General features: G+C 37.6%; 1 protein-coding gene and 1 long non-coding RNA gene across 8 annotated transcripts in view; both read right to left on the bottom strand.

The window, feature by feature from the left end:
- Positions 1–18,630, bottom strand: part of ANO4 (anoctamin 4) — a 458,290-nt gene that overhangs the window by 38,409 nt on the left and 401,251 nt on the right. The window lies entirely within an intron of this gene.
- LOC309640626 lies at positions 8,445–17,995 on the bottom strand. The gene is made up of 2 exons (XR_014252317.1): positions 11,940–17,995; positions 8,445–11,893 (listed from the first exon to the last, which is right to left on the bottom strand). It is a non-coding gene; the product is annotated as an uncharacterized lncRNA (long non-coding RNA).

Consider the following 18,630-nt stretch of genomic DNA (forward strand, 5'->3'; position numbering starts at 1 on the left):
TTTTGTTTGTTGGAAGATTTTTAATCACAGTTTCAATTTCATTACTTGTGATTGGTCTGTTCTTATTTTCTATTTCTTCCTGGTTCAGTCTTGGAAGGTTATACCTTTCTAAAAATTTGTCCATTTCTTCCAGGTTGTCCATTTTATTGGCATAGAGTTGCTTGTAGTAGTCTCTTGTGATGCTTTGTACTTCTGCGGTGTCTGTTGTAATTTCTCCTTTTTCATTTCTAATTTTATTGATTTGAGTCCTCACCCTCTTTTTCTTGATGAGGCTGGCTAATGGTTTATCAATTTTGTTTATCTTCTCAAAGAACCAGCTTTTAGTTTTATTGATGTTTGCTATTGTTTTCTTTGTTTCTATTTCATTTATTTCTGCTCTGATCTTTATGATTTCTTTCCTTCTGCTAACTTTGGGTTTTGTTTGTTCCTCTTTCTGTAATTGCTTTAGGTGTAAGGTTAGATTGTTTACTTGAGATTTTTCTTGTTTCTTGAGTTAGGCTTGTATAGCTATAATCTTCCCTCTTAGAACTGCTTTTACTGCATCCCATAGGTTTTGGATCATCGTGTTTTCATTGTAATTTGTCCCTAGGTATTTTTTGATTTTCTCTTTGATTTCTTCAGTGATCTTTTGGTTATTTAGTAATGTATTGTTTAGCCTCCATGTGTTTGTGTTTTTTTCCCTGTAATTCATTTCTAATCTCATAGCATTGTGGTCAGAAAAGATGCTTGATATGATTTCAATTTTCTTAAATTTACTGAGGCTTGATTTGTGACCCAAGACGTGATCTATCCTGGAGAATGTTCTGTGCGCACTTGAGAAGAAAGTGCAATCTGCTGTTTTTAGATGGAATGTCCTATACATATCAATTAAATCTATCTGGTCTGTTGTGTCATTTAAAGCTTCTGTTTCCTTATTTATTTTCATTTTGGATGATCTGTCCATTGGTGTAAGTGAGGTGTTAAAGTCCCCCACTATTATTGTGTTACTGTCAATTTCCTCTTTTATAGCTGTTAGCAGTTGCCTTATGTATGGAAGTGCTCCTATGTTGAGTGCATATATATTTATAATTGTGATATCTTCTTCTTGGATTGATCCCTTGATCATTATGTAGTGTCCTTCCTTGTCTCTTGTAACATACTTTATTTTAAAGTCTCTTTTATGTGATATGAGTATTGCTACTCCAGCTTTCTTTTGATTTCCATTTGCATGGAATATCTTTTTCCATCCCCTCACTTTCAGTCTGTATGTGTCCCTAGGTCTGAAGTGGGTCTCTTGTAGACAGCATATATATGGGTCTTGTTTTTGTATCCATTCAGCAAGCCTGTGTCTTTTGGTTGGAGCATTTAATCCAGTCACATTTAAGGAAATTATCGATATGTATGTTCCTATGACCATTTTCTTAATTGTTTTGGGTTTGTTTTTGTAGGTCCTTTTCTTCTCTTGTGTTTCCCAGTTAGAGAAGTTCCTTTAGCATTTGTTGTAGAGCTGGTTTGGTGGTGCTGAATTCTCTTAGCTTTTGCTTGTCTGTAAATCTTTTGATTTCTCCATCAAATCTGAATGAGATCCTTGCCAGGTAGAGTAATCTTGGTTGTAGGTTCTTCCCTTTCATCACTTTAAATATGTCATGCCACTCCCTTCTGGCCTGTAGAGTTTCTGCTGAGAAGTCAGCTGTTAACCTTATGGGAATTCCCTTGTATGTTAATTGCCGTTTTTCCCTTGTTGCTTCCTATAATTTTTCTTTGTCTTTAATTTTTGCCAATTTGATTACTATGTGTCTCAGCATGTTTCTCCTTGGGTTTATCCTGCCTGGGGCTCTCTGTGCTTCCTGGACTTGGGTGGCCACTTACTTTCCCATGTTAGGGAAGTTTTCAACTATAATCTCTTCACATATTTTCTCAGGTCGTTTTTCTCTCTCTTCTCCTTCTGGGACCCCTATAATGCGAATGTTGGTGCGTTTGATTTTGTCCCAGAGGTCTCTTAGGCTGTCTTCATTTCTTTTCATTCTTTTTATTTATTCTGTTCCACGGCAGTGAATTCCACCATTCTGTCTTCCAGGTCACTTACCCATTCTTCTGCCTCAGTTATTCTGCTATTGATTCCTTCTAGTGTAGTTTTCATTTCAGTTATTGTATTGTTCATCTCTGTTTGTTTGTTCGTTAATTCTTCTAGGTCTTTGTTAATCATTTCTTGCATCTTCTCGATCTTTGCCTCCATTCTTTTTCCAAGGTTCTGGATCGTCTTCACTATCATTATTCTGAATTCTTTTTCTGGAAGGTTGCCTATCTCCACTTCATTTAGTTGTTTTTCTGGGGTTTTATCTTGTTGCTTCATCTGGTACATAGCCCTCTGCCTTTTCATCTTGTCTGTCTTTCTGTGAATGTGGTTTTTTTCCACAGGCTGCAGGATTGTAGTTCTTCTTGCTTCTGTTGTCTGCCCTCTGGTGGATGAGGCTATCTAAGAGGCTTGATGGGAGGGACTGGTGGTGGGTAGAGCTGACTGTTGCTCTGGTGGGCAGAGCTCAGTAAAACTTTAATCCACTTGAGTCTTGATGGGTGGGGCTGGGTTCCCTCCCTGTTGGTTGTTTGGCCTGAGGGGACCCAGCACTGGAGCCTACCTGGGCTCTTTGGTGGGGCTAATGACAGACTGTGGGAGGGCTTATGCCAAGGAGTACTTCCCAGAACTTCTGCTGCCAGTGTACTTGTCCCCACGGTGAGCCACAGCCCCCTCCCACCTCTGCAGGAGACCCTCCAACACTAGCAGGTAGGTCTGGTTCCGTCTCCCCTGGGGTCACTGCTCCTTCGCTGGGTCCCAATGTGCACACTACTTTATGTGTGCCCTCCAAGAGTGGAGTCTCTGTTTTCCCCAGGCCTGTCGAAGTCCTGCAATCAATTCCCACAGGCTTCAAAGTCTGATTCTCTATGAATTCCTCCTCCCGTTGCTGGACCCCCAGGTTGGGAAGCCTGACGTGGGGCTCAGAACCTTCACTCCAGTGGGTGGACTTCTGTGGTATAAGTGTTCTCCAGTCTGTGAGTCACCCACCCACCAGTTATGGGATTTGATTTTACTGTGATTGCACCCCTCCTACCGTCTCACTGTGGCTTCTCCTTTGTCTTTGGATGTGGGGTATCTTTTTTGGTGAGTTCCAGTGTCTTCCTGTCGATGACTGTCCAGCAGCTAGTTGTGATTCTGGTGTTCTCACAAGAGGGAGTGAGAGCATGTCCTTCTACTCTGCCATCTTGGTTCCTCCTATATTTTATTCTATTAATGTGATATATTACATTTAAAAATGTGTGTATGTTGAACCAATTTTGCATTACAGGGATAAATCCCACTCGGTTGTAGTGTACAGTTGTTTTAATGTGTTCTTGAATTTAGTTTGCTAATATTTTCAGAATCTTTGCATCTATATTCATCAGGGATATTGGTAAAAAGTTATCTTTTTTTATAGTATCCTTATCTGGTTTTGGTATCAGGGTAATGTTGGCTTTGCAGAATGAGTTTGGTAGTGTTGCCTCCTCTTCAATTTTTTTAAGCATTTGAGAAGGACTGGTATTAATTCTTCTTTAATTGTTAGAAAATTCACCAGTGAAGCTGTCTGGTTCTAGGGTTTTCTGTGTTGGGAGGCTTTTGATTACTGATTCAATCTCTTTCCTCATTATTGGTCTTTTCAGATTTTCTATTTCTTGCTGATTCAGTCTTGGTAGGTTGTCTGTTTCTAGAAATTTACCCATTTCTTTAGGTTATCTAATTTGTTGGCATATAATTGTTCATAGCTTCTTATCCTGTTTATTTCTGTAGTATCAGTTGTAATGTCTCCTCTTTCATTTCTAATCTTGAGTCCTGTCTTTTTTCTTAGTCTAGTTAAAGGTTTGTCAATTATGTTTATCGTTTCAAAAAACCCAGCTCTTGGTTTCATTGATCTTCTCTATTGTTTTTCTGATCTCTATTTCATTTATTTCCACTCTGATCTTTATTATTTCCTTCCTTCTGCTAACTTTGGGCTTAAATTGTTCTTCTTTTTCTAGTTCCTTGAGGTGTAAAATTAGAGTGTTTGAGGTCTAATTTCTTAATATATGCATTAATTTATATAAACTTTCCTCTCAGAACTGTTTCTGCTGCATTCCATAAGTTTTGATATGTTGTGTTTCCATTTTCATTTGTTTTGAGATAATTTTTAATTTCCCTTTTGATTTCTTCTTTGATCTGTCGGTTGTTCAGAAATGTGTTTAGTTTCCACATGTTTTTATGTTTTACAGCTTTCTTCTTGTTGTAGATTTCTAGTTTCATACCACTGTGGTCAGAAAAGATAGTATGATTTCAATCGTCTTATATTTGCTAAGATTTATTTTGTATCCTATCATATGATCTATCCTAGAAAATGTTCTATGTGCATTTGAGAAGAATGTATATTCTGTTGCTATTGGATGGAATGTTCTGTATATGTCTGTTTAGTCCATTTGGTTTAAAGTATGCCTCAATTCCAATGTTTGCTTGTTAATTTTCTGTGTGGAGTATTTATCTGTCACTCACAGTGGGACACTGAAGTCCCCTACTATTATTGTATTGTTGTCTGTTTCTCCCTTGAGATCTGTTAATATAGTTGACGTTTGAACAACATGGAGGTTAGGGCCCCAACCATCTGCACAGTTAAGGTCCACATATAACCTTACAGTTGGCCCTTTATTTACGTGGCTCCACATCCATGGATTCAGTCAATCACAGATTATGTTGTAGTGCAGTATGTATTTATTGAAAAATATCCGCATATAAGTGAATCTCTGCAGCTTGAACCTGTTGTTCAAGGGTCAACTATTTTTGCCTAATATATTTAAGAGTCAACTGTATTTGCTTAATATATTTAGGTGCTCTGACGTTGGGGGCAAATATATTTATGATTATTAAATCTTCTTGGTGTATTGACCTCATTTATTATTATATAATGAATTTATTTGTCTCTTCTTTCTTGCTGTTTTTGGCTTGAAGCCTATTTTGTCTGATATAAGTATGGGTGCCTCCCCTTTCTTTTGGTTTCCACTTACCTGAAATATCTTTTTCCATTCCTTGACTTTGAGCTTATGTTTGTCTTTAGAGCGGAAATGTGTCTCTGAAAGGCAGCATATAGTTGGGTCTTTTTTCAAAAATTTATTTTATTGAAGTATAACTGGTCTACAGTTTGTGTTAATTTCTGCTGTACAGCAAAGTGATTCAGTTATACATACATATACATTCTTTTTCATATTCTTTTCCATCATGGTTTATCTCAGGATATTGAATATAGTTCCCTGTGCTATACAGTAGGACCTTGTTGTTTATCCATTCCATATGTAATAGTTTGCATCTGCTAATCCCAAACTCCCAATCCATCCCTCCCCCAACCCCATACCCCTTGGCAACCACAAGTCTGTTTCTGTTTCGTAGATAAGTTCATTTGTGTCATATTTTGGATTCCACATATGAACGATATCACATGGTATTTGTCTTTCTCTTTCTGTCTTACTTCAGTTAGTATGATAATCTCTAGGTCCATCCATGTTGCTGAAAATGGTATTATTTCATTCTTTTTTTATGACTGAGTAGTATTTCATTGTATGTATGTACCACATCTTCTTTATCCAGTCATCTGTCAGTGGACATTTATGTTGTTTCCATGTCTTGGATATTATGGATAGTGCTGCTATGAACATAGGGGGTGCATGTATCTTTTTGATTATAATTTTGTCCCATTATATGCCCAGGAGTGGGATTGCTGGATCATATGGCAACTCTAGTTTTTTGAGGAACTTCCATATTGTCTTCCATAGTGGCTGCACCAATTTACATTCCCACCAACAGAAGGAAGGTTCCTTTTTCTCCACACCCTCTCCAACATTTATTATTTGTAGACTTTTTGATGATGGCCATTCTGACCAGTGTGAGGTGGTACCTCATTGTACTTTTGATTTGCATTTCTCTAATAATTAGCGATGTTGAGCATCTTTTCATGTGCCTCTTGGCCATCTGTATGTCCTCTTTGGAGAAATGTCTATTTAGGTCTTCTGCCCATTTTTCAATTGGGTTATTGTTTCTTTGTTATTGAGTTGTACAAGCTGTTTGTATATTTTGGAAATTAAGCCCTTGTCGGTCACATCATTTGCAAATATTTTCTCCCAGTCCGTAGGTTGTCTTTTTGTTTTGCTTATGGTTTCCTTTGCTGTGCAAAAGCTTATAAGTTTGAATAGGTCCCATTTGTGTATTTTTGCTATTTCTATTGCCTTGCCTTCTATTGCCTTGGGAGACTGAGTCGGGTCTTGTTTTTTTAATTCATCCAGCCACTCTGTGCCTTTGTATTGGTGAGTTCAATCCATTTACGTTTACATTTAGAGTGATTATTGATATGTAATGACTTACTACTGCCATCTTATCTTTTGCCTTCTGGTTGTTTTATATCTATATTGTTCCTTTTCCCCTGTGTTTCTGCCTACCTCTGTAAGTTGGTGGTTTTCCATGGTGATATGCTCAGTCTATCCCTTTTGTATGTTTGTTGAATCAACTCTAGACTTTTGCTTTGAGGTTACCAATAAGCTTACATACAACATCTCATAGATAAAATAGTCCATTTTATGCTGATAGCACCTTATCTTCAGTTGCCTACAAAGGCTCCACCCTTTTACATTTTTGATGTCACAATTTACCTCTTCCTATGCTGTGCATTTGTTAACAGATTATAGTAGCTATAGTTATTTTTAATGATCTTTTCCTTTAACCTTTATAGTATAGGTAAGTGGTTAATATACCATTCTAATACAGAGTTACCATTTTGTGATTGTTTATTTTTTACCTTTATTGTTGTTGTATATTTTCATATGTTTTTATGTCACTGATTAGTGTCTCTTCATCTCAGCTTGAAGAACTTCTTTCAACATTTCTTTCAAGGCAAGTCTAATGGTGGTGAACTCCCTTAGCTTTTGTTTGGGAAAGCCTTTATTTCTCCTTCATAGCTGAAGGATAACTTTGCTGGATAAAGTATTCTTGGCTGTCAATTTTTATCTTTCAGCACTTCGAATATGTCATTCTACTCTCTCCTGGACTGTAGAATTTCTGCTGAGAAATTCACTGACAGCCTAATTGGGGTTCCTTTGAAGGTTAGTTTTTTCCCCTAGCTGCCTTTAAGTTCATTATAATGTGTGATGGTTTCATTAATGTGCTTGGAGAAGGTCTTTTTGCATTGAGGTAATAGGGTGTTCTGGTAGCTTTGTGGACTTGTATGTCCCATTTCTTCTCCAGGTTTGGGAAGTTCCCAGTTAATATTTTTTAAATAAACTCTCTGCCTCTTCTCTCTCTCTTTTTCTTCTGGCACACCAATTATTCTTAGATTTGTCTTTCTGATCGAATCTGATAGTTCTCATAAGGTTTCTTCATTTTTAAAAAATCTAATTTCTCTGTCTTCTTCTGACTGAATTATTTCTATATTCCTACACTCCAAGTCATTTATTCCTTCTTCCATCTGGTCTGTCTTATTACCTGTGATCTCTGTTGCATTCTTCATCTCATTCATCAGCTCCAGAATTTGTCTGGTCTCTTACAATTTCAATCTCTTTGGTAAAGAACTCCTTCTGTTCATTAATTTTATTCCTGAGTTCACTGAATTGCCTTCCCGTGTTTTCTTGTAGCTCAATGAATTTCTTCATAACATCTATTTTGAATTCTTTATCACTTCGAGTGCAACATTATTTTTCTTTACGTAACACTGTATTTCCTTGATTTTTCAGTGTTTGACCATATGCACTTCTGCTTTCACATTTGAAGTAACAGACACCTTCCCCAGTTAAGAATTTATAGTTACTTTGCTTCTTTCAATAGGTTATAAGCCTAGTAACTTTTATTGTATGCCAGATATATAGAAGCTCTAGATCAAGGGTCAGCAAACTACAGCCTGAAGGCCAAATCTGAATAGCTCTCTGCTTTGTTTCTGTTTTTTTTAAACCCACCTGTGAGCTAAGAATGGTTTTTACATTTTAAGTAGTTATATAAATACTTATACAACCATTTAAAATATAATAGCCTCAATCTTGCCTCTTGGCCCCCCAAAGCCTAAAGTATTTACTACTAGCCCTTTAAGAACAAGTTATTAATCTCTGCTCTGAGTGTTCTTTTCCAGCAGAAAAGGTTCCTCATGTTGCTCTTAGGCAGCTAAAGAAGGAGAGGGTCACTTCAATGTGGTCATGTGTTAAGCCAGGCTGGTAATGGGGTACAGTAAATTTGTAAAGCTCAGTCCACCTCTCTGGCTGTGACTGAGAACGTGGTGGGCCTTTATCTTGGCCCTGAAAGACCACGAGAGGCTCAGTTCTGTCCTTGGGGAGGTTTTACAGTTAGTTCCTTAGCCTCTTGCCCATCACATCTTCAAAATATTACATTATTAGAGATGAAGAATGGCTTTAAATAAGATAAAATTTCAACTCAACAGTAAGCTAGAATAATCCTAAATTGTTTGCACATAACAACACAGTTTCAAAATATATAAAGTAAAAGTTGACAGAACTAGAAGGAGCATAAGATAAAATTCCAAGGTTGACTGTGGACTTAACACCCTTTTCTTAGTAACTAATAGATAAAATAGACAACGTTTAATAGGACATATAAGATTTGAAAACAATTAAACAACCTTGCCAATTGATTGATAGACACAGAACATTATACTCAACAACTGCAGAACACACTTGAAGCATTTATCTAAATAGTCAATATGCAGGGCATAAAGCAAATCTCAACATATCTTAATAGCCTAAAATAACACAGAGTATCCTTTGACCACAGTAGAATTAGAAGAAAAAAAAAGTTTGATGCTGGTTGGAGACAAGATGCTGGAGTAGAAGAACTTGAGCTTGCCTCCTCTCATGAAACCACCAAAATCACAACTAACTGCTGAACAACCATTGACAAAAAAGACTGGAACCTATAAAAAAAGATATTCTACATCCAAAGACAAAGAAGATGCTACAACAAGACGGTAGGAGGGGTGCATTCATGATACAATCAAATTCCATACCCGCCAGATGAGTGACCCACAAACTGGAAAATAATTATATCACAGAGGTTCTCCCACAGGAGTAAGAGTTATAAGCCCCAAGTCAGGCTCCCCAGTCTGGGGGTCTGGCATCAGGAGGAGGAGCCCCCAGAGCATTTGGCTTTGAAGGCCAGTGGGGCTAGATTGCAGGAACTCTTCAGGGGAAATAGAAACTCCACTCTTGGAGGGTGCACAGAAGGTCTTGTGTGCACTGGGACCCAGAAAAAAAAGCAGTGACTTCATAGGCGCCTGGGCCAGACCTACCTGCTGGTCTTGGAGAGTCTCCTGGGGTGGTGGGGGTGGCTGTGGCTCACTGTAGCAACAAGGACACTGGTGGTGGAGGTAACAGGGAGTATTCATTGGCATGAGCGCTGCGATGCCTCAGGCCAAACAACCAACAGGGCGGAAACACAGCCCCACCCATCAGCAGACAGGCTGCTTAAAGTCTTCCTGAGCACACAGCCACCTCTAAACACACCCCTAGACATGGCCCTGCCCAACAGAGGGACAAGACCCAGTCCCTCCCACCAGGAAGTCTGCACAAGCCTCTTAGACCAGCCTCACCCACCAGGAGACAGACACCAGAAAAAAGGAATTACAATCCTGCAGCCTGCAGAATGGAGACCACAAACACAGAAAGTCAGACAAAATGAGACAGCAAAGAAATATGTTTCAGATGAAGGAAAATGATAAAACCCCAGAAGAACAACTAAGTGCAGTGGAGATAGATAGATAGGCAATGTACCCAAAAAAGAATTCAAAGTAATGATTGATGATTGATAGTAAATGTGATCCAAGATCTCAGAAAAAGAATGGAGGCATAGACCGAGAAGATACAAGAAATGTTTAACAAAGAGCTAGAGGCTATAAAGAGCAAACAAACAGAGTTGAACAATACAATAACTGAAATGAAAAATACACTAGAAGGAATCAACAGCAGAATAAGTGAGGCAAAAGAACAGATAAGTGAGCTGGAAGATAGAAGGGTGGAAATCACTGCCATGGAGCAGAATAAAGAAAAATGAGTGAAAAGAAATGAAGACAGTCTAAGAGACCTCTGGGACAACATTGAATGCACCAACGTTCGCATAATAGGGGTCCCAGAAGGAGAAGAGAGAGAAAGGGCCTGAGAAAATGTTTGAAGAGATAATAGCTGAAAACTTCCTAATAGGGGAAAGGAAACAGTCACCCAAGTCCAGAAAGTGCAGAGAGGCCCATACAGGATACAACCAAGGAGGAACATGCACACAGTAATCAAACTGACAAAAATTACAGACAAAGAGAAAATATTAAAGGCAACAAGGGAAAAGCAACAAATAACATACAAGGGAATCCCCATAAGGTTATCAGCTGATTTCTCAGCAAAAACTGTGTAGGCCAGAAGGGAGTGGCATGATATATTTAAAGTGATGAAAGGAAAGAACCTACAACCAAGAGTACTCTACCCAGCAAGGCTCTCATTCAAAAGCTTTACAGGCAAGCAAAAGCCAAGAGAATTCAGCACCACCAACCCAGCTTTACAACAGATGCTAAAGGAATTTCTCTAGGTGGAAAGAAAAGGCCACAACTAGAAACAAGAAAATTACAAATGGGAAAGCTCACCAGTAAAGGCAAGCATACAGTAAAGGTAGGAAACCATCTAAATACAAATAGGATATCAAAACCAGCAACTGTGAGAAAAGGAGTGTACAGATGAAGGATATTGGAAATGCATTTGAAATGTACAGACCAGGAACTTAAAACAATCTTCTATATATATAGACTGCTATATCAAAACCTCATGGGAACCGCAAACTGAAAATCTTCAATAGATACACACACAAAAAATAAAAAGCATTCCAAACACAACACTAAAGATAGTCGTCAAACCACAAGAGAAGAAAACAGAAGAGGAAGGGAAGAAAAAAAGACCTACAAAAACAAATCCAAAATAATTAACAAAATGGCAATAAGAACATACATATTGGTAACTACCTTAAATGCGCCAAACAAAACACATAGACTGGCTGGCTGGATACAAAAACAAGACCCATATATATGCTGTCTACAAGAGACCCAATTCAGATCTATGGACACATATAGACTGAAACTGAGAGGATGGAGAAAGGTATTACATGCAAATGTTAATCAGAAGAAAGCTGGAGTAGCAATACTCATACCAGACAAATTAGACTTTAAAATAAAGACTGCTATAAGAGACAAAGAAGGACACTACATAATGATCAAGGGATCAATCCAAGAAGAAGATATAACAATTGTATACTTGTGCCCAACACAGGAGCATAAGGCAAATGCCAACAGCCATAAAAGGAGAAATGGACGGTAACACAATAACAGTGGGGGACTTTAACACCCCACTTACATCAATGGACAGATCATCCAGACAGAAAATCAATAAGTAAACACAGGCCTTAAATGACATATTAGACCAGATGGACTTAACTGATATTTATAGAGCATTTCATCTGAAGGCAGAATACACATTCTTTTTAAGTGTACATGGAACATTCTCCAGGATAGATCACATGCTGGGCCATAAAGCAAGCCTTGGTAAATTAAAGAAAATTGAAATCATATCAAGCATCTTTTCTGACCACAACACTATGAGATTAGAAATCAACTACAAGGGAAAAAAAAAACAAACTGTAAGAAGCCAGTGACAGAGGGATAGCTAGAAAATCCTCAAATATTTTGATATTAAGCAACACATTTCTAAAAAAACCCCATAGGTCAAAAATAAACTACAATGGCAATTAGCAAATGCCTTGATGATGAAAATATAGCATATCAAAACTTATAGGATACAGCTGTGAAGCAGTATTCATAGAGAAAATCATAGTTCTAAATGCCTAAATTAGAAAAAGAAGAAAAGTAGAAAATCATAGTTCTAAATGCCTAAATTAGAAAAAGAAGAAAAGTAGAAAATCAGTGATTTAAGCTTCCATCTGAAGATGTTTGGAAAAGAGAAAATTAGGCCCAAAGAAAGAATAAGGCAGGAAATAAGAGCAGAAATAAATGAAAAAATTAATAAACCTCTAGCCAGATTGTTAAAGGAAAAAAAGAGAAAAGCACAAACTATGCAAGTATAAATGAAAGAGAACATCACTACAGACCTTACGTACATTAAAAGTTAATAAGAGTATTATAAACAACTTTATTCCACTAAATGTGAAAATTTAGATGAAACAGATAAGTTACTTGAAAAACACAGCTAAACCGCAGACTACTGAGATGGTTACTTGAAGAAATAGAAAATCTGAATAGTCATATATCTATTAACTAAATTAAATCTATAATTAGAAACTTTCCTACCAAAGACATTCCGGGTCCAGCTGACAAATGATTCATATCCAGAATATATAACTAACTTCTAAAATCACTAAGAAAGAGAAACAGAACAGAATCACGGGCCTGAATGGGAATTCACGAAAGAGGATACCCAAATGACCAGAAGCATATGAAAAGGTATTCAGCATTTTAAGTTGCCATGAAATTTCAAATTAAAACAATGATGAGGTACTACTACATACGAACCAGAATGGCCAAAATTTAAAAAGACTGACACTAACAAGTTTTAGTGAGTACGTGGAATAACTGAAGCTCTTATATTGCTAGTTGGAGTTTTGAAAACTGTTTGCAGGTGACTACTGAAGATCCACAAATGCATACATTATGATGGCCACTCCACTGGTAACTCCACTCTTGCATAAATTCCCAACAGAAATACATACAAATGTTAACCAAAACGTTCATAGCAATATTGTTTGTAAGAACCCAAACCTAGAAACAACTCACAGATCTATCACCAGTAGAATGGATGGGTAAATAGTGGTGAATTCCTGTTTTCAGGGGTCTAGAAGATCTGCAGACTCACAAACTAGTTCATCCACTGGCACACTGATGCCTGCACATCCACAAGTAAGTTTGCCTCTTTTTTTTTTTTGACTCAAGTTTCACAGAGGCTTTGATTCTTATTAAAATGCATCTATCTAGCTCATTAATCCTTAGCAGTGCTCAGAAGTCCATTTCATGATATGGGAAAGGATTGAGGGATTGGTGGGGGGTGGGGGTGGGGAGAAAGATAGAATGGAAAGTATCTGGGATTGGAAATGAAAAAAAAACTACATGTGACTAAGGAAAGATGGAGGTGGGTATCAAAGACAAACTCGCTTGTTTCATAATTTTGCTTCAGGTACACATTCTATGAATACTATACAAAAATGAAAATGAAATTTTACCTGTAGCAACATGGAAGAATCTTATAAATACAATATTGAATGGAATAAGCCATTTACAATGTATAATTCCATTTCTACAGAGATTTTTTTAAAAAGGCAAAATTAGAAGTCAGGAAAGTGGGTGGGGAGGGTGTTATAACTGGGAGAGGAAACAAGGGAGCCTTCTTTGATACTGATAATATCCTATTTCTTGATGTAGCTCACAGGATGACAAACATTTTCTGTAAAGAGCCAGATAGTAAATATTCCAGGCTTTGTGGGCCATAAAGTCTCTGTCACAACTAATCAGCCTGCTGCTGTAGTGCAAAAGTAACTACAGATAATATGTAGAGGCCTGGAGACGAGATGGCAGAGTAGAAGGACTTGAGCTCACCTCTTCTCAGGAAGACACCAAAAATCACAGCTAACTGCTGAACAACCATCAACAAAAAAGACACAATACCACCAAAAAAGATATTCTACACCCAAAGAAAAAGAAGAAGCCACAACAAGACTGTAGGAGGGGCACTTTCATGATATAATCAAACCCCATACCTGCTGGGTGGGTGACCCACAAACTGGAAAATAATTATATCGCAGGGGTTCTCCCATAGGAGTGAGAGTTCTGAGCCCTATGTCAAGCTCCGCAGCCTAGGGGTCTGGCATCGGGAGGAGGAGCCCTCAGAGCATTTGACTTTGAAAGCCAGCAGGGCTTGAGTGAAGGAGCTCCACAGGAGTGGGGGAAACAGAGACTCCACTCTTGGAGGGTGCACACAATGTTTCACGTGCACTAAGACCCAGGGCAAAGCAGTGACTCCATATGAGGCTGGGCGAGACCTACCTGCGGGTCTTGGAGGGTCTCCTGGGGAGGCGGGGGTCAGCTGTGGCTCACTGGGGGGGCAAGGACACTGGTGGCAGATGCTTTTTGGCACTGAGACCTGGCCCCACCGAACAGCCTGCAGGCTCCAGTGCTGGGATGCCTTAGGCCAAACAAACAACCAACAGGGTGGGAACACACACAGCCCCACCCATCAGCAGACAGGCTGCCTAAAGCCTGAGCAAAGCAATCAGTGTGATACACCACATCGACAAATTGAAGAATAAAAACCATATGATCATCTCAGTAGATGCAGAAAAAGCTTTTGACAAAATTCAACACCCATTTATGATAAAAACTCTCCAAAAAGTGGGCATAGAGGGAATGTACCTCAATATTATAAAGGCCATACATGACAAACCCACAGCTAACGTCATACTCAACAGTGAAAAGCTGAAAGCATTTTCTCTAAGATCAGGAACAAGACAAGGATGTCCACTCTTGCTTTTATTCAACATAGTTTTGGAAGTCCTAGACAATGGCAATCAGAGAAGAAAAAGAAATAAAAGGAATCCAAATTGGAAAAGAAGAAGTAAAACTATCAATCACTGTTTGCAGATGACATGATACTATACATAGAAAATCCTAAAGATGCTTCCAGAATAGTACTAGAGCTCATCAATGAATTTGGTAAGGTTGCAGGATACAAAGTTAATACACAGAAATCTGTTGCATTTCTATACACTAACAATGAAAGATCAGAAAGAAAAATTAAGGAAACAATCCCATTTATCATCACATCAAAAAGAATAAAATACCTAGGAATAAACCTACCTAAGGAGGCAAAAGACCTGTGCTCTGCAAACTCTAAGATGCTGATGAAAGAAAATGAAGATGACACAAACAGATAGAAAGATATACCATGTTCTTGGACTAGAAGAATCAATATTGTCAAAATGACTATACTATCCAAGGCAACCTACAGATTCAATGCAATCCTTATTAAATTACCAATGGCATTTTTCACAGAACAAGAACAAAAATATTTTAAATTTGTATGGAAACAGAAAAGACCCTGAATAGCCAAAGCAATCCTGAGAAAAGAAAATGGAACTGGAGGATTCAGGCTCCCTGACTTCAGACTATACTACAAGGCTACAGTCATCAAAACAGGGTGGCACTGGCACAAAAACAGAAATATAGATCAATGGAACAGGATAGAAAGCCCAGGAATAAACCCATGCACCTATGGTCAATTAATCTATGGCAAAGGAGGCAAGAATATACAGTGGAGAAAAGACAGTCTCTTCAGTAAGTGGTGCTGGGAAAACTGGACAGCTACATGTAAAAGAATAAAACTAGAACATTTTCTAACACTATAAACAAAAATAAACTCAAAATGGATTAAAGACCTAAATGTAAGACCAGGTACTAGAAACCTCTTAGAGGAAAACATATGCAGAACACTCTTTGACATAAATTGCAGCAAGATCTTTTTGGATCTACCTCCTAGAGTAAGGGAAATAAAAACAAAAATAAACAAATGGGACCTAATTAAACTTAAAAGCTTTCACACAGCACAGGAAACCATAAACAAAATGAAAAGACAACCCTTAATGGGAGAAAATATTTGCAAACAAAGTGACCTACAAGGGATTAGTCACCAAAATATACAAATAGCTCATTGAACTGAATATCAAAACAAAAAAAAAACCCAATCAAAAAATGGGTAGAAGATCTAAATAGACATTTCTCCAAAGAAGACATACAGATGGCCAACAGGCACATGAAAAGACTCTCAACATCGCTATTTATTAGAGAAATACAGATCAAAACTACAATGAGGAATCACCTCACACTGGTCAGAATGACCGTCATCAAATAGTCTACAAACAATAAATGCTGGAGAGGGTGTGGAGAAAAGGGAACCCTCCTACATGGTTGGTGGGAACGTAAATTGGTACAGCCACTATGAAGAACAGTATGGAGGTTCCTTAAAAAACTAAAAATAGAACTACATATGATCCAGCAATCCTGGGCATATATCTGGAGAAAACCATAATTCAAAAAGATACATGCACCCCAATGTTCATTGCAGCACTATATACAATGGCCAAGACATGGAAGCAACCTAAATGTCCATCAACAGAGGAATGGATAAAGAAGATGTGGTACATATATACAATGGAATATTACTTGGCCATAAAAAAGAATGAAATAATGCCATCTGCAGCAACATGATGGACCCAGAGAATATTGTGCTTAGTGAAATAAGTCAGACAGAGAAAGACAAGGGCTATATTATATCACAAGTGGAATCTAAAAAGATGATACAAATGAACTTATTTCCTAAACAGAAAGAGACTCACAGACTTCAAAAACAAACTTATGGTTACCAAAGGGGAAAGGTGGGGAGGAGGGATAAATTAGGAGTTTGGGATTCACATATACACAGTACTATATATGAAATAGATAATCAACAAGGACCTACTGTATAGCACAGGGAACTCTACTCAGTATTCTGTAATAATCTATATGGGAAAAGAATCTGAAAAAGAATGGATATCTGTATTTGTATAACTGAATCACTTTGCTGTACACCCGAAACTAACACAACATTGTAAATCAACTGTACTCTAATATAAAATAAAAATTAAATTAAAAAAGTAACTATAGATAATGTGTAAATAAATGGGTATTGCTGTATTCCAATAGAATGTTATTTACAAAGCCAGGCAGTGGACTGGCTTTGGGTCTGAGGGCAGTAGTGTGTTAACCCCTCACCTACATAGATTGGTTACATTTGTGCATAAATTTGTGAATATTTATTGATCTGTACACTTTTGATTTACATGCTTTTCTCACTATATATTCTACTTCAGTGAATACATTTAAAAAAATATAACAAAGCAGGAAACTCATTAAGAAAATAACAATAACAACAAGAATAGAAGCAAGCAGTTAGGATTCACTGGTCTGCTTGTAACACTGCTTCTGAGATTTGTTTCTTGCTGCAAAGATACTGGAGTATTTGGAGCACTACCAGTTCTTTTCATGCACTCTATATACCAACATTATTGTTCATTTCCTTCTTTATGGGAGGAGAATTCATTAAGAGACCTCCAAGTGGTTAGTTCTCTTAATGAATTCCCTTTATTAAGTGTTATTATTAATGCCCAAATTGATTTCTTCTCCAAGTTATATCATTCTGCCATTCTATAATTGAAACTCTGAAAACATTGGTAGGTACTTAGGACATAAGCGATCTAAGAAACATTAAGTATCAACTCTACTACTGCTTTAATTTTCAGATTTGCCCAGAAAGAACTTCTTTCAGAAGTAATGTATCTTGCCCATCCCTACCCCCAGTTTCACCCCAGTGTTACAGAGCTTAAACATAATTAGAAAAAAAGAGAAAAGCTATCCACACTCAGTGTATCTGCTAAGGGATTTTGTTAAGCTTTTCTCCCCTGGAAGATAAGAAGAATAGAAAAATAATAATAATGACATGGATAACATATATCAAGTACATACTACGAGCCAGGCATTGTTCTAAGCCCTTTCCATGTGTTAATTTATTTAATCCACATAAGAGTGCTCCGAAGTGGTCACTATTTTTATCCCCATTATAGAGAAGAGGAAAGTGAGACAAGGAGATTAAGTAATTGCCCAAGGTTTCACAGTTAATAAGTGAGGGGCTGGGATTTGAACTCAGGTAATCTGTTTCTAAAGCTCATGCTCTCAGATACATGCGAAAATAAATAGCTTGGATTTGATTATAGAGAAATCAGATTCCGTCAATATAAGTGTAGCATAGCTTAAGCATTCCCAGCTTCCTGCCACCCCCTCAAGAGAAATGGCTGTCCCCAGTCTACCCCCTACTGACTCATACTGCAGCATCTATGCCACTTTATTGCACTTACCTTTTATATCTCTGACTTTCCCCCACTGTGCACTCTTTCAGAGCTGGGACTGTGCCTGATTCCTCCTTGTATCTCTAGTGCCAAACATAATGTCTGCCTGGACATAACATGGCTCAAAAGATGTTTGCTGGATACAAACTACTATATATAAAATAGATAAACAACGAGGTCCTACTGTATAGCACAGGGAACTATATTAAATATCTTATAATAAACTATAATAGAAAGGAATATGAAAAAGAATGTTTATATTCTTTTATGTATATATGTATAACTGAATCACTTTGCCATACACCTGAAACTAACACAACATTGTAAATTAACTATACTTCAATAAAAAAAAAAAAAACATGTCTGCTGAATGAATGAATCAATCACACCATGAGTGATCACTCCTTTTTCTTTGGTTCACCAAGTTTTCAGCTCATTTTTTTTCTGGTCATGTATTACAAGGGACAGGACACAATGTCATGAAGAATGTGAAGTGACTTGGCACTATTTCTGTCAATAAAGCTTCTTAAAGCAAGAACACCCTTCCTCTGCATTTAGCTCAAGAATCCCCCCATGCTGCTAGCCTCGATGATAATGGTGTACGTCTAGTTAAAGGTAGCTAGAATTTACATTTATCA

The sequence above is a fragment of the Balaenoptera physalus genome (genome assembly GCF_965194825.1).
Source record: "Balaenoptera physalus genome assembly, chromosome: 13".
NCBI classification, from domain to species: Eukaryota; Metazoa; Chordata; class Mammalia; order Artiodactyla; family Balaenopteridae; genus Balaenoptera; species Balaenoptera physalus.